General features: G+C 42.1%; 1 pseudogene; it reads right to left on the reverse strand.

The window, feature by feature from the left end:
• Positions 1-11782: 11782 nt before the first annotated feature.
• LOC149141923 (DNA gyrase subunit B, chloroplastic/mitochondrial pseudogene) lies at positions 11783-14671 on the reverse strand (annotated as a pseudogene).
• Positions 14672-16345: the final 1674 nt, after the last annotated feature.

Consider the following 16345-nt stretch of genomic DNA (forward strand, 5'->3'; position numbering starts at 1 on the left):
TACACCAAGAGAAATTCTTAGAGCAGATTTTTTCAATGCATCTGCAGTATTCTTCAAAGTGTCCACCTTTACCAGCAACACCTTTTTGTCTTCTATCATATCCCTTACAAAGTGATAATGAACATCAATGTGCTTTGTCTTTGAATGATATGCAGGATTCTTTGCCAAGAAAATTTCACTTTGGCTGTCACAGTCTATCCTTATAGCTCCCTGTACTAACCCCATACTTGAACACAATCTTTGTAACCAAACTGCTTCCTTACTTGCATGAGTGGCTGCCATGTATTCTGCCTCTGTAGTTAATAGTTCCACTACAGATTGTTTCTTACTCATCCAACTGACTGCACCTCCAAATAGGTTAAACACATACCCACTTGTAGATCTTCTCTAATCTAGATCTCCACCCCAATCTGCATCAAAAAAGCCACGAATATCCAACATTTTTTCCAATCCTAATCTTCCTTGGTAGCACAAACCATAATCACTAGTGCCACGCAAATACCTAAAAACCCTCTTCATTGTTGTCAAATTCTCCTTCCCTGGTTTTGACATAAACCTGCTCAATACTCCCACTGCATGTGCAATGTTTGGTCTAGTACAGACCATTGCATACATCAGGCTACTCATTGCACTTCCATATGGAACACGGGACATGTATTCTTCCTCTTCTTGTGTCTTGGGACATTGTTCAGCAGATAACCTCACACCTATAGGAATAGGAACCTTCACCGGTTTACTATCCTGCATATTAAACCTCTGCAGTATTGTCTTGACATAATTCCTCTGGTTTAACCAGAGCTTCCTCTTTGCCTGATCTCTTTTAATTTCCATGCCCAAAATATAGTTTGCAGCACCAAGATCTTTCATGTCAAATTTGGAGGACAATTGGGTCTTCAAATCCTGGATAATTTCTTTGTCATTTCCAACCAGCAACATATCATCCACATACAAGACCAAATAAATAACACGGTCACCAAATAATTTAAAATACACACAATGATCTGCTTTGCTTCCAGTGAAGCCAAGTCCCCATATAAATGTATCAAATTTCTGATACCACATCCTTGGTGACTGTTTTAACCCATACTGAGACTTCTTTAACTTGCATACCAATTCTTTCTTACCCTTCACCGCAAAGCCTTCAGGTTGCTTCATGTATATTTCCTCTTCCAGATCCCCGTGAAGAAATGTTGTCTTCACATCCATCTGTTCTACCTCAAAATCAAAAGCAACAATAACAGGTAAAAGTAATTTAATAGAAGTTACCTTGGCAACAGGAGAAAAAATATCACCGAAATCAATTCCCGGTACCTGGGAATAACCTTTTGCTACCAACTGAGCTTTGTATTTCTCCACCTTTCCTTCTACATTTGTCTTCTTCTTGAACACCCATTTGCTGCCAATGGGTTTCCTTCCAGCCGGAAACTCAGCTAGATCCCAAGCCTCATTTTTGTGCAAAGATGCCATTTCATCAACCATGGCCTCTTTCCAGAGTTTGCCATCCTCTGAATCTACTGCTTCCTTCACAGTTCTAGGATCATCGTCAGTAATAGATAAAGAAAAATTTGAACAGAAAGTAGATGGACTATACCTTTTTGGCTGCATCACTGAGCATGCTTCTTGCCCTTTCCATAAATGTCTTATTCATTCTTTCTGCAACTCCATTTTGCTTAGGTGTATATGGAGTAGTCTTCTGTCGTGCTATACCACACTTCTTACCAAATTCTTCAAATTCCTTGCTACAAAACTCTCCACCATTATCTGTCATAAGCACCTTTATCTTCTTCTCTGTCTGATTTTCCACGAGAGCCTTAAATTATTTAAACCTGTCAAAGGCTTCAGACTTATTCTTAAGGAAATATATCCATGTATTCATTGAGAAGTCATCTATAAATGATACATAGTACATAGACTTACCCAGTGATGGAACCTTCACAGGTCCAAACACATCACTGTGCACAAGTTCTAATATTTGTTTCGCCCTCTTACTACCAGAGGGGAAACTCACTCGATTCTACTTCCCATATACACAATTTTCACAGAAATCAAAATCCAGAGAGCTATTACTCATACCTTCTACCATACCTTTACCATGAAGTATTCGAAGGCCCTTCTCTCCAATATGTCCAAGCCTTTGATGCCACAACATGGTCTTCTCTCCAGAGACCACTAGATTTTCTACTCCACTTTCAGGAACCACAAAACTATTGCACCCATCAATAATAGTGCTACCTTGCAGCTTGTACAGAGTTTCAATTTGAACTCCCCACATTCATACCAGTGCTCCCCAAACAATTTTGCAAGTATCCTTCTTGAACAATGTTTTTGCACCTGCATCATCTAGCTTGCTTAGAGAAATCAGATTTTTGGCCAATCCTGGAATATGAAGAACACTCGGAAGTGTTCTAACCATTCCACCTTGCAACTTCAACTTTACTTTTCTATTACCAATGATTCTAGCCTTCCTATCATCCCCTAAGAAGACATCACCACCATCATATTTCTCATACTGACAGAACTGCTCTATATGGGGAGTGAAGTGAAAGGATGCACCTGAGTCAATCAACCATGCCTCATGATCTACATGTGTACTTGAAGAATCCAAGTACAGATCCCCACCTTCATCTGAGGTGGCTTTTGCCTCTGCAGAAGGAGCATCATTAGATCCCTTTCCTTTATGAGGATCTTCATATTTACAGTCCCTTTTGTAGTGCCCTTCCTTTCCACATTTCTAGCACACCACCTTTACAGGTTTTCCTAGAGATTTAGATCTCCCTCAAGATTTAGATCTCCCACTCGATGACTTATTTTTGTTTCTGTTCTAGGACCATCCTCGTACAGACAAGGCATCATCATTCTGGCTCTCCATATTTTTCCATCTCATCTCCTCTGTTAGCAAGGATGAGACTATTTCATCAAACTGCAAGGCAGTTGCATTGCTACCTATTGCAATAACCAGACTATCCCAGGAATTTGGTAGAGAACACAACAAACTGATGCACTTATCTTCATCTGAAATTTTAATATCAATAGATGCTAACTGAATTACCACAGTATTAAATGTGTTCAGATGCTCTGTCACTGAGTCTCCATCTTTCATCCTCAGGTTATACAGCTTTTTCCGCAGGAAAAGTTTATTCACCAAAGACTTAGATTGGTACAAAGTCCCTAACTTGTCCCACAAAGCCTTCGCCGTAGCTTCCCCTGATACATTCAGCAATACTAAATGTGAGACACACAATCGTATTATGCTCTTTGCCTTTCGATCCAACTTCTTCCATTCTTCCTCGGACACTCCCATTGGTTTAGTACCCAGATCTACCGCGATCCACTGATCTTTATCCACCAACAAATCCCCCATCTTGAGTTTCCACAACTCAAAACTATGACCATTAAATTTCTCGATCTCTATATTTCCACTGCTTGCCATCTTCTTTCACCACCAGAATCGATCTCACAGATCTCCCATTGAATAGGGTCTACCACAGGCCTGAGTGAAACCCCTCAACAACAAAGGTGTCCCCTTGAAGCCAAAACTGCTTTGATACCAAATGTAGGTTTTAATCCCGTACATAAATTACCTACATACAAATTCTAAAACACAGAAAATAAACAATACGTGAGCATAACACATAAAACACATATACACAGAGATTTTCCACTGCATCCCAAAACTGGGACTACCAGCTTGATTTTTCATTATGTTCCTTTCAATGTTATAATACATATTTATACATGCTGAAGCATCCAATACCATGGACCAAAAACCATCGCCACCAATACCATGGAACAAAAACCATCATGTCCAAAAAACATGTGCAAAAATCATGCACAAAACCATAGGTGGGTTCGCCCATCCTAACATAGGGTCCAAAAACCAAAATTTTCCGGGGTGCTGCCCCAGACCCCATAAAGTGGGGTTACGAGTACGCATCAAACCCCTTGTGACCCCCCCCCCTTGCTACACAATCGGCGCAACGAAGGGGGGCTCTGCCCCACCTCTAACCCCTCGGTTAACTACGTGGGCTAGTCATGGAAAGAATATAACACAACCCAACACCCCAAACATAATCATCGTGACTCATCCCGAGTCACTCGTCGGTCCAACGATATGCACTTCCAAGGCTTCGCTGCCCTCCATCCCTGTGAGTGACACACTTTGTTCTGCTACTCCCTCTTTGTCTCTTGCATCTCTTCTTCAAGCTTCTAATCCATTATCTCTACTAATTCGCGCAACCGATGATGCTCATTCTACTCTTCTTGGTTAACACAGAGCACACCATCATAGGATTTTAGCTCAAGCTAGGGTGCCACTTACGGGAACTCTTTGTGCCAATGCAGCAACTCTCTAATTTTTGGTCTACTATATGCACTGTATGTTGCAGCTTGTGTTGCAATTTTGCAAGAAAAATGTTGTTGTCCACGAGATCCCAATCTTCAAGTTGTATCAGAGACCAACTATTAACTGCAATTCCATCATTTGTCTCCATATTCAATCTTTCCCATATCTTTTATGGGTCGCCATCCAGCACATGGGCTAGGGCATCCAGAACAGTTTTGCATCGTGTCTAAGAATTTCTGGTACATCCCCTACCGTCAGTGCTGGACTCTGCGCGGCACCCATGGCCGTCGACACCACCCTATCCAGAAATTCCTACATCTCCATTGGCCATATTACAACCCCAAGGATTACTCCTTTAGTGTCAATGGCGAACAGTTCCATACCAATGGAAAGGCACAATAGCTTACTTCTCTCAGAACCACAGAACATTCGGTGGATGCCCCCTTATGATTTATAAGCGGTTTGAAGTTCAAATTTTGTCATTCCCTCCTTTTCTAGTGCCGTAATGTTAAGCCTGTGGCAGATCGTTCTGAATCTGGCTCATACCTCGTCACCTAATTGCACGTTGCCCGCTCCTTTTTGCCATAACTCAGACATCTTGTCATGAACAGTGACAACAATGGTCACCTTTCTACTTGTCCACGCAGCAGCGCAACCCCTTCTGTGCAACTGTGATCCTTGTGACATACCAATTCTACGCGCACCATTATTGTCGCGCAGATCCACCAAGACTGCTTTATCATCTCGCGCTCTCTTTCAACTGCCTGGAGCGGTGAGACTGTCCTTTGTTTGGTCAGTCAGGCGGTCGGCCCACCTGTGTAGAGCTTCAGGCAACTGCCATTTACTCTGCCTGGGAAAGGTTCTCCATTAAGCTTGCCAAGCTGGACCGCGCCTCCATCTGTGACTTATTTGACTACATAGGGTCCCAACCAATGCATTCGGAGCTTTCCAGGGAATTTCTTGAACTTGCTGTCATATAGTAATACTAGATCATTTTCTTTGAACGTGCGCAGCTTGATATGGCGATCATGCCAATATTTTTCTCACTGCTTCTGTACCTGCTGATGGAATCCGGCCAAAAATTGTTCCTCCTCAAGTTCTTCCAGTTGCATGAGCCTCTCTTCCAAATCCCTGTGGTCTTCCATGCCTGTCATTGCTGCTATTCGCAAACTAGGTACAATGTATTCTATTCCATGCCATAAACTAACCGGAACGGTGTCTGGCCCATCAACTTCTTGCATGTGGTTCTGTATGCCCATAGCACAGTAGGTATGCACAAGTCCCAATCATTTCGCTGCGCATTACATACCTTGGTCAATGCAGTCTCCAAAATCTTGTTGAACGCTTCGACGTTCCTATTCGCTTGCGAATGGTATGGCGTACTTTATTGATGATATATCTGGAATTCCTCAGTGAGCACACTGATAGTCTCATTCAAGAAGTGCATTCCATGGTCACTCATTAGAATTTTTGGACATCCAAACTGTGTCAACACATTCTCGAACAAAAATTTTGCAGCTGTAGCAGCCTTGTAGTCCTTAACTGGCTGTGCTTCCACCCATCGGGTCAAGTATTATGTTGCGGTGATGATATGGCATGCACCCGTCTTTCCTTGAGGCATGATAGGCCCCACAAAATCGATTGCCCATTTTTCGAATGGTTGCAACATCATCTGTGGGTTGAGCGGCATTTCATCCCTCTATGATGGTTTCCTAGTCCGTTGACATACGTCGCAGGCCCGACAATACGCTTTTGAGTCTTGATGTAGACTTGGCCACCATAATCCAGCGCGAAGAATCTTCTGCGCTGTGGCGTGTCCCACATAATGTCCTTCTACAACCCCCCCATGTAATTGGAAAGGATCTATCCTTGCTCGAATTCAGGTACATATCTGTGTAATATTTCATCGTTGCCCATCTTGTAGAGGTGTCCTGCAATAACAGTAAAGTCCGCTGCACGTATGACCAATTCTTTCTTTTGCTGAACGGAATATCCCTCTGACACAGTTCCTGTGGTTAAGAAATCAATTTTATCCTCAAAGTGGCCATTCAGAGTTTCCAAACTTTTGTTACATTCCTCATTACAACAATAAGTAGTGTCCTTTTTCAACAACTGTTCCATCGGTGCTGTGATTTGTGCGTAGCTCTTTATGAACTTTCAATAGTAACCAGTGTGTCCCAGTGTGGCGCGCAACTGTTTGACACTTCACAGCGCTTGCAGATTGAGTATGAAAGCAATCTTCGTTGGGTCTACCATCAAGCCTTACTTGTAGACCACATGGTCGAGAAAGTTCCCGAAGGGGACGAGGAAAGTACACTTCTTTAGATTTAGCGCAATCTGGTGCCATCGGCTAGTATCCAGCATTAACCATAAGCTCACAATATGTTTCTTGACTAGCCCAAATACGGTCCAATCATCGAGATATACCTCCAAAAGCTTATGTATAAATTCCTTGAATGCAGCTACCACGATGCGCGATAATATCGCCGACGCGTTCTTCAGTCCAAAGGGCATCACAGTGTACTGAAAAAAACCCCATTCAGTGGCGAAAGTTTTTTTAATCTTGTCCTTCGACGCAATCTTGATTTGGTGGTACCCCAAGAAACTGTCTGTGAAGGAGTAGGCTTCTTGTCCACCCACATTTTCCAGTACCTCATCTGTAAATGGCATCGAGAATGGATTGTTAACACATGCATTGTTGAGCTTCCTGAGATCCACACAAATGCGAATTTCACCCTTCTATTTTTTCTCCTGTATAACCATAGGGCTTACCCAGTCGGCTTCCTCCACTGGTTAAATTATTCTTGCTGCAAGCATTTTGTCCAACTCTTCATGGAACTTTGCTTTATATTTTGGATTCAACCAATAAGGCTGCTACTTGACTGGCTTCGCGTCTGGCTTCAGAGTTATCTTCATCATTCCTAGGTCACCGAGGATCCATTTTAACTCCGTGATTTTGGTCAGGAATAAATCTTGATATTCTCGAAGTAACTCCATGACCTTTCCCATCGTGCCATCATCCCAATAGTCCCCAAGCATAGCATACTTCGCCTCCTCCTCCTTACCAATGTTCACTTGTTTTGTTTTCACTGGCACAGTGATGTTGGCGTCCTCAATAGCTGGGCCGTGAACCTTGTGACTCCCCTCTATTTCTGGAATATTGATGTTTTTGGGGTCGTCCTCACCATATTATACCTATACATTGTAACATTCTAGGGTCTGGATCAACTGGTGCGACCAGTCTGGCTGCACTATCTCTTCTGGTTCCAATGATACTTTGAAAATGGTGGCCTTCACAACTTTCAATGCATTGTCAAAAATATCCATCCATTGGTCCTTAAATAAGAATGTTAATAAAAACCCTTCGCGCAAGATATCCCATTTTCCTGTCCCATGTCGGAGCTCTATTTCAGTATACCAGTTCCTTGGGATGACATTCAAGGTATGATAAAATAAGTGTACCCACTCCGGCTAGGGTTCTTCTCCATAGGGCTGGGTCCATTTGGTGAGGTGCATGCGCGGTTCATCACATCATCATATTTACCAATTATTCATAGTTTCGGCTTGCCAAATCTTATTTGCATCATCCACCTGCAGCTGCGTCAATCTTCAAAGGTTCCTTCATGTGTTCCCTACCAATGCGCTGGCGTCACGTGCAATGCCCATTTGAATGCATTGAACTGCTGGTGCTCGGGTACTGCGCTCTCAAACTTGGTTAGGAATTTGTCCACTGCTGTCAGCCCATCATACATTGGCATCTATCGATCTTGAGATTTTACGCAATACAACGACCTAGTCATCATGTTGTAGTTTAACATTGTTACTCCGTTCAATCGATTATGTCATCATTCGTCTTCTTCATCTGAATCTACAGTGCAGGATTCTGCACGCTCCCACGATATTATTCCTTCTGCAGTTGGATTGACCCAATCTTGATTGCATGTAGTGATATTGTAGATATAGTCCAATTCATCATCACTTCCTTCGTCGCGCACAGGTTCAGTGTAGCGCGCCCCTTCAGTCGGGTCTAGCGGAATGACTACGCGGAGGGACTTCTTCTCAAATATCATCTTTCGAATCTTTAAATTAATGACCCCATTCATATCTGTGGCCCAATCTGTCCCTAACAATGCAAGGTAAGGGATACTGTCATCCACGATTTCTATTACCTCAAAGTCCATTTTTGTGCTTGCGCCGTCTATATCTACTGTGATTCCTTGCAATCTCCCCATGGGCAAGATCTTTCGTTGGTTCTCCATCCATAATTGAATAGGAGACCACTGTAATGTGGGCCTACCCATGCATTCCCATGTCTGCTTAGGTAGCACGTTTGCATCCGAGCCTAAGTCTAGAATGTTCTTATCCATCTTAAAGTCGTCGATCTGCGCCATTAATAGCATTTCCCATCCAGTGCGCAAAGCATGTTTTCCCAATTTCCAAACCACGCGAGGTGCACTGGGCCCTGCGCACCTAGTTATCAGCTCTTGTAATCCCTTAACCGCCTGATTATCACGTAGCAGCTTCATACATATCTCTAAAAAGGAATTTAGCATCAAAGGATCCATTTCCTGCTTGGGTTGATCCTCACTACCTAAAGTAGAGACCTCTGCGAAGCTCTTCTTAGCTTTCATAAATGTCTTCTTCATGTGCTCCAAGTCGAACTCATGCTACTTTGTAGGGGTTTTGCAAACCCCTGGGCCTATCTCGGTTAACTTCCCCTTATCTTCCCCTATATTTGCACCACTTCTGAGCATCATGTTCACATTGGGGTCTTCCTCACGTGGTTCGGACCTCATCATTTGGACGTTTTGTATCGTCGTAGATTGTGTTGCCTTTTTCTCCCATATCTGCGCTATCATTGTGGGGCAATATATCATTTCATGATCAAACTGCTCATAGTAGGGGCACGATATTCTGGTCAGGTTGGTACAATCCCATGCGTAGTGCCCTAGTCCTCCGTAGTTGTAATAGATTAGCTACCCACGGACCCTTCTTGGCCCCATTCCTCCCCATCCTCATCCTCGTCCCTGGAACCCACCACATGCTATCACCGTGGTTGGATCCTGACCTCACACCTCAGTCTGCATCCTGTAGGCAGGTGTTCGATCCATCAATAATTCATAACTACGGTAGTCTCATTCATCGTGGCCCACCAATCTACAAAAATTTCAAAATAGCTGTTGGGGGGTCTAGGTAAACTTTTGCAATAGGTGACAATTTTCCATGTTGTGCTTTCCTCCCACCTGATAGATTGCACACCAGAGCGAGGGTGCTGCGCTTGGCCCCACCTGTGCCTCTAGTCGCAACGACATTGGTCCCCCCTACCAAATAGAATGTGAATGTCAGAAAATGATCCTTATCGTGGCCCTGGCCTTTACATTTTATGCACCACACCTCCTCGCGCGCTTCTGGTCTGGGCACCTTCTCCTGTTTCAAACTCTGCATCTCCAAGAAGAGATTTTGTATTTGCACATGGATCTGCTGAACTCCCAACCCAAGATCCTGTATTGGAGTCTCATGCAACCTCATCGCTATTTCTAATGCTTCATCCTAGGTTGAGATATTCTGTTGTGACAACGTTGTCCTCAGATATGGTGTTAAAGACGCCACAAAACACGTGCGGTGTTGCGCATCTGTTAACGTCGTGTTAGCCTCTCGGATCGCATTCTTCAGTATCTGATCTAGGTCCCAAGGGGTTTCACCAGGCAGTGTCATGATCTCCTTGAACCCTATGATCAACTGCATCTCTGATTTTGGCCAGCTAAACTCCTCATTTAGTGCATCCCAGATCTCCGATATTCCGGCATTGGGGTGATTGCTAGAGTGTTTAATATACCAAGTCAACACGCGATCCTGCAGTGCACTTACTAGGGTAGCCTTTCTAATGTTATTGTCCGTAACTCTGTGTGCTTCCCACGCTGACCTTACTACGAACCAAACTGTTATGGATTTTCGCTTCCTACTCCTTTGAATACAAGAAACTTGATTGCGTTCGCCATGTTAAACTTTTGGTTTGTACGCGGGTGTGCTAAGGCCAACTACGAACTTGTATCACTTTTCATCCAATCAATCTTCAATCTCTTTCCTCATAGGGTTCCAAAATTTCGACATCAGACATCCCTTAGGCAGATCCCAGTCCCCGCAACAGAACCATTTATTAGCTTGTTGGGGCCTGACCCAAGTTCAGAAGTGATTGTAACCAAACAAATCCTGCACTACCGGCCCTCTCGACAATAGTCTGCGAAGTGTGAACTGAAGTCTCACCCAAGGTAGTAGGGGAAGGTGATGGAACCAGGTTTCCACACCCTTGGGATGTCTTGATGTGGTTTAGAGGGGTCGTGAACCATTCTGTGGCCTCACGCCACTCTGCACTATTGTTGAGTATTTGCGTAGATCTGCACAGATGCGCTTTCTTAGTAATGAGTTTATTATAGATATACTTTACTTCTCACGGTCTTTAAGCAAACATTTAACAATAATACCTAGTGCACATCATCATCATTCATAAAGACATGCTTAAACTCATATAATAGACGCATAAACCAGAATAAAACCAGATCCACAATAATTCAGAATTAGCGCAATTTCTCAGAACCAACTTATCTTTATTAATATCTTCATTCAGTACAATCCACTTTTTCCCTGCACACATAGCTGTGGACTCTATCAAGCCTCCACACACATAGCTGTGGAGCCACTATCTAACTCCTAACCTTCACGTCCCGTACTTACAGACTCAAAGCATATATTACTTTCAAAAACCCATAATACATCAGATCTTCCCCAAAAAGCTACCTCTACCCTTGGAGCCTTGCTCTATTTAAACGTTCGGACCATGGGTAGGCCGACTCACTTCCTATTATTTTATATTATTTTTGGGTGGACAACCCTTTGACTCGATCTATTACATTTCACACTCCGCACTTCGTGGAACTTTTACAATATCATTACCCTAAATTACGGGCTCTAACCCCTAAAACCATTATGCGGGCCTCCACTGCCCAACACTACGTGATAATACAAACACAAAAGAAACATCACCAGGAAAATCTACTCTCATATTCAAATTTTATAATAAAATCAACAACACACATGGCTTCTAAGACCTTGATTACAACATGGTTGAGGATATACTTTGCAAGATCATATCTGCTTGGGGAATGCTCTTAAATATCAAGGTTGAACATGTTGATTTCAGATGAAAATTTCTCAATAAGTTCCTTTTGTGGTTCCACCCGATTTCCCATTAATAAAGAGGGAACCTCCTTTTCTTCTGCAACATCTTCCCCTGTTAGTTTATTTTAGCTTTCTAGTTGTCGGCCCAAGGTCGTCTCCAAAAATTGTAAAGGCATCATCGTTCCTAATCCTTTGAATTGATGATAGACAAGTCTTTTGTACTTCCTTTAAATCATCATCATCGAAGCAGTAATGATCTTGTATCTACGTGAAAATTTTCATCGTGGGGTTGGTGATGGATGTTATGGAGTACCCACGTGGCTTCTTGATAAGCTCAAATTTCTTCTTCATCTTTACTGCCAATTCGCGCTCGCTTGTCTTTCCACCAAACTCCTTGGTCAGATTCAATCCTTCATGCGGTAGGAGCGTGATTTTGTGGATAAGCATGTTCAAACAAGTCTTTTGTACTTCCTTTACATCATCATCATCGAAGCAGTAACGATCTTGTATACTCCTCTCAACCTTGTATAGTGGTGGAACTCCATGAAGAGATAAGATAGCCTGAAATTGCCTATCTCATCCCTGTTTTGCGCTATCACCTGCATACTCTCCTTCAACTGTAAAAATCTTAGATTTGTAAGGATCTGAAGTAGAGCATTTAGCCAACTTTCCAGGAAGTGAAGAGGACCTTAAAATGATTTTTCTCCTTACCAATTATCTTGCCCCTTTTTCTTCCATGGATGTCTTGTACGCAGCTAAAACCCTTCAGAGAATTAATTCTATAACTCAAGGATTACATTCCAAATACTTATGTAAGCTATCCCTAAACAGATTGGTTCTCAATCCTCCTCACCTCTAGATTTCCTAACTTTTTCTTTGTTTTCCCCTCAAACTCTGGTCTTGAAATTTTAATTGAAACTACACATGTCAAGCTTTCCCTCACATGTTCACTACTGAGGTTCTCATCCTCTTCCTTGATAATATTTGAATTCCTTCCAAGGTTGTTCAATGTACTGGATAATTTAGATTTCACACCATCCCTATGAGAACCTCGATCACTTGTTCAGAACCTGTTTGCATATCCCAACAAGGTGTCTGTATATGCATCAGAGCACCACTAAAGGGCTAAGTCAACCGTGACTCTATCTCTTTCCCTCTTAAAGGAGATTGGTCCATGAATAGGTGCCTCATCACAATTTAGCCAAACATATGTATTCAACTAAGCCTCCAACATAGTGATATTCATTATAGTTTATATTTGTTGCATCCAAATTCTTCTCCATCAAAGTTAGCTTTACCTGTGGGTTTAGAAATGCAAGCTCTCTAACACGTCCAACTACTGTGTTATAGTCAAACTTTGTCATGGTTGTGTAGACTTCCTGATCTAGCCAAAACCTTACACATGTTCCCTGGTGATATTTGGATTCATCTAAAACATCATGAGAGGTGAGTTTAGTCACTGGATTTCCCCGCACAAAGGTTTGATCCCATTCCTTTCCATCGCGCCAGACTGTCACTTCCAATTTCTCAAACAAAACTTCAACTATAGGAACACCAACACCATGTAATCCTCCAAAAACATTATAGGGACTACTTTCCCCACCGACATTTCCTCCAACATGCAACACCATAAAAATAGTCTTTAAAGAAGACTTTTATGTAACATGATTTAAATCTGTGGGAACCCCTCGAACCGTATCCGTGATGCTACCAGAGCCATCAGGGAAGAGCATAACATCTATGTATGTTGTAAACCCAGCTTGAACCTCATCTATGACATTGTCCAAAACTTCGTAAACCAAATGATGGAAACCACAAGATCCAGTGCTTCCAATGTACATCATTGGCTACTTTCATACTGGGTCTAGACCTCCCAAATCCTGAATCTGTCCAGCATTAGAAGACTTTGCAGTAGCTAGATCAGATGAAGGTTCTTTGGAACTAGTTATCTTTACCAGTGGGTTTAGAAATGAAACTCTCTAACACATCCAACTACTGTGTTATAGTCAAACTTTGTCATGGTTGTGTAGACTTCCTGATCTAGCCAAAACCTTACACATGTTCCCTGACAATATTTGGTTTCATCTAAAACGTCATGAGAGGTGAGTTTAGTCACTTGCTTTCCCCACACAAAGGTTTGATCCCATTCCTTTCCATCACGTCAGATTGTCACTTCCAATTTCTCAAACAAAACATCAACTATGGGAACACCAACACCATGTAATCCTCCAGAAACATTATAGTGATTGCTTTCCCACCAACATTGCCTCCAGCATGCAACACCGTCAAAATAGTCTTAAAAGAAGACTTCTGTGTAACATGATTTAAATATGTGGGAACCCCTCAAACCTTATCCGTGATGCTACCAGAGCCATCAGGGAAGAGAATAACATCTATGTTTATTGTAAACCCAGCTTGAGCCTCATATATGACATTGTCTAAAACTTCGTAAACCAAATGATGGAAACTACGACATCCAATGCTTCCAATGTAAATCCTTGGCTACTTTTGCACTGGGTCTAGACCTCCCAAATCCTGAATCTGTCTAGCATTGTAAGACTTTGCAGTAGCTGGATCAGATGAAGGTTCTTTGGAACTATTTATCTTTACCTATGGGTTTAGAAATGCAAGCTCTCTAACACGTCCAACTATTGTGTTATAGTCAAACTTTGTCATGGTTGTGTAGACTTCCTGATCTAGCCAAAACCTTACACATGTTCCTTGATGATATTTGGATTCATCTAAAACGTCATGAGAGGTGAGTTTAGTCACTCACTTTCCTCGCACAAAGGTTTGATCCCATTCCTTTCCATCACGCCAGACTGTCACTTCCAATTTCTCAAACAAAACATCAACTATAGGAACACCAACACCATGTAATCCTACAGAAACATTATAAAGATTGCTTTCCCCACCGACATTTCCTCCAGCATGCAACGCCGTCAAAATAGTCTTTAAAGAAGACTTCTGTGTAACATGATTTAAATCTGTGGGAACCCCTCGAACCTTATTCGTGATGCTACCAGAGCCATTAGGGAAGAGAATAACATCTATGTATGTTGTAAACCCAGCTTGAGCCTCATCTATGCCATTGTCCAAAATTTCGTAAACCAAATGATAGAAACCACGAGATCCAGTGCTTCCAATGTACATCCTTGGCTACTTTCATACTCGGTCTAGACCTCCCAAATCCTGAATCTGTCCAACATTATAAGAATTTACAGTAGCTGGATCAGATGAAGGTTCTTTGGAACTAGTTGATAACATAAAAACATGTATGGTCATAGAACATCTTGCAGGTGTGAAATCTATAATCCTTCTGAAGGTGCGTGCTCTTTGGTATCAGAGCATCTTAGCATTGTCGTGTCAAGGGACTACTTATGCAAATGTAGCATAGTTGACCGTATCTCCATGGCATCTTCAACTGACTTCCTAAAGAGAAGATGGGATGAAAATAAGTTAGTCTGCAACAGTGATATCTTCACGTGGAAAAAATGAGTAAATAAAATAATTCATTTGAGGAGCTTAGACAATAAATGATCCAAACTAAGATGTTACAAATTGTATTAGTTGATTAAAAACATTCTTAATTTTGGAGGCCAACTCAACATTCAGGTAATTTCATGGATCTATAAATTACAGTTGATTTTGATATTGCATAATGCCCAAGGGGATGATGCACTCAATGAGAGAGTTCCTTGAACCATTTATGACAGTTGGACTATTGATTACCACGATCTAGGGCTTCGAATATGCATGGGAATGAGAGCCTTGTTATAAAGCCTAATGCACATGCTAGGGTGAGGAACCAATTATGAACCTAGGGTCATATGTCATGCAGTAATTTCTTCCATGATGCCAGAACATGTCAATGGGAATGCACTCTCAGTGGGATGCGAATTAGGTTAAAATAGGAGGGGGTCACTCTTTTAACAACCTAGGGTTTCTCCCAAACCCTTATATTGTCAATCGTAAAGGAAGCCAACTTGAATGCATGCTCGTTCTAATATAGGACATATATTGATCGTGATGTGTATCATATGAAGATGAGATTAAAAATCATGAGAGACTCTTAACGCATCAATGAATCCATTAACCTTCTAAACCATAATGCGATCCTAAGGTCTATGTATGATATAATACATGATGCGCAAATGCAATGTATGAAACGTGAGTGGGTGAACCAAAGGGGGTGGGTAGGGAAGGTCACGGGGAGAGTAATCGACTGGAGGCCTTATCAAAACCCTAGTAGCTTTGGGTGAGTGGTGGGGTACCCAAAATTTTGAATATGCCCAAAACATTGGCTGGTGTTGTAGCAGTTACAACACCTTCCCTTTTTCCAGATAACCATTGTGTGATGGGTTTGTTTTCTTGGTTTTGAGCTTTGGAATTGCCAGATGGTTTTAGAATCTGGGGCAGAGGTGATCTCAAGAAAATCCCAAAGCCCAAGGAATCCCTTGACTGGTTTTAGCGGGATACATGTTAAAGCCTGAGGGTGGAGTCTTGGTTTAGGGCATAGTGATCTAGTGTTGATTTCGAAAAATTCTAAGAGACTAGTGTCTCGGTTTAGGTCCTAATTATTCGGTGTAGATTGCATAAATCCTGAGAGACAAGGAGATGAAAAATTCCTCAAGGATAGTGATGGAGTCTGAAGGAAATCCTAGCAGGGTTTGGTTTTTTGGTCTCAGTGCCAGTTTTGGTGAGATCACAATTTGGGGAGGGTGCAGGTGGTTTAACCTCTGTATTCCCTTGGTCATTTTTGGATTGATTTATCCATGAGATCCCACATTCATGATTGGAATATGGCACAGGGGTGACTGGATGAAA

This window comes from Pinus tabuliformis, chromosome X, assembly GCF_031772625.1.
Source record: "Pinus tabuliformis cultivar Carrire ecotype Pingquan chromosome X, CPIR1, whole genome shotgun sequence".
NCBI lineage: Eukaryota > Viridiplantae > Streptophyta > Pinopsida > Pinales > Pinaceae > Pinus > Pinus tabuliformis.